The sequence below is a fragment of the Eptesicus fuscus genome, chromosome 3 (assembly GCF_027574615.1).
Source record: "Eptesicus fuscus isolate TK198812 chromosome 3, DD_ASM_mEF_20220401, whole genome shotgun sequence".
Classification (NCBI taxonomy): domain Eukaryota; kingdom Metazoa; phylum Chordata; class Mammalia; order Chiroptera; family Vespertilionidae; genus Eptesicus; species Eptesicus fuscus.
This window is the reverse complement of record NC_072475.1, coordinates 521896-522500: the sequence shown is the minus strand read 5'-3', so window position 1 is coordinate 522500 and position 605 is coordinate 521896.

Here is a 605-nt window from a genome sequence, read left to right as displayed (position 1 = left end):
GAGCTGACATTCTGAGCCGGATGAACCGGTTCCTGAGGCCTCGGCGAGTGTCTCTCTCTGAAGAGACGACGGTGCACAGCTGTACGTGGGTGAGCGCGTCTCCCGCTGGTTCCAATAAATTGGTTTTTTTGGGGGGAGCTTTCTGGTGCGGAGCCGTGTTAATTACTTTAGTCACTAAGTGTCATAGGTCAAAGGTCAACCAGAGACTAACCTGAGTCCTTAACAAGTCACCACTACACTAACTCCTGCTCATTATCTACGCACACTCAGCATTGAGTCCGGTATTATAATTAATATAATATAATATAACCCTATATAATAAGAGAGGAATATGCTAACTATCCATTATGCCCTGAGGCGTAACGACCGGATCACGGATCTGCAGGAGGGTGGGGCGGCGGAGACCTACAGGAGGGGGCAGGGCAGCAAGCTATGAGGGGGGCCGGGTGGAGCTACAGGAGGGCGGGGCAGTGGGCGGAGAGCTACAGGAGGGCGGGGCAGTGGGCGGAGAGCTACAGGAGGGTGGAAGCGACCTACTGGCACACGGATTTGTGCGCAGGGCTACTAATATAATATAATATAATAAATATAATATAATATAATAT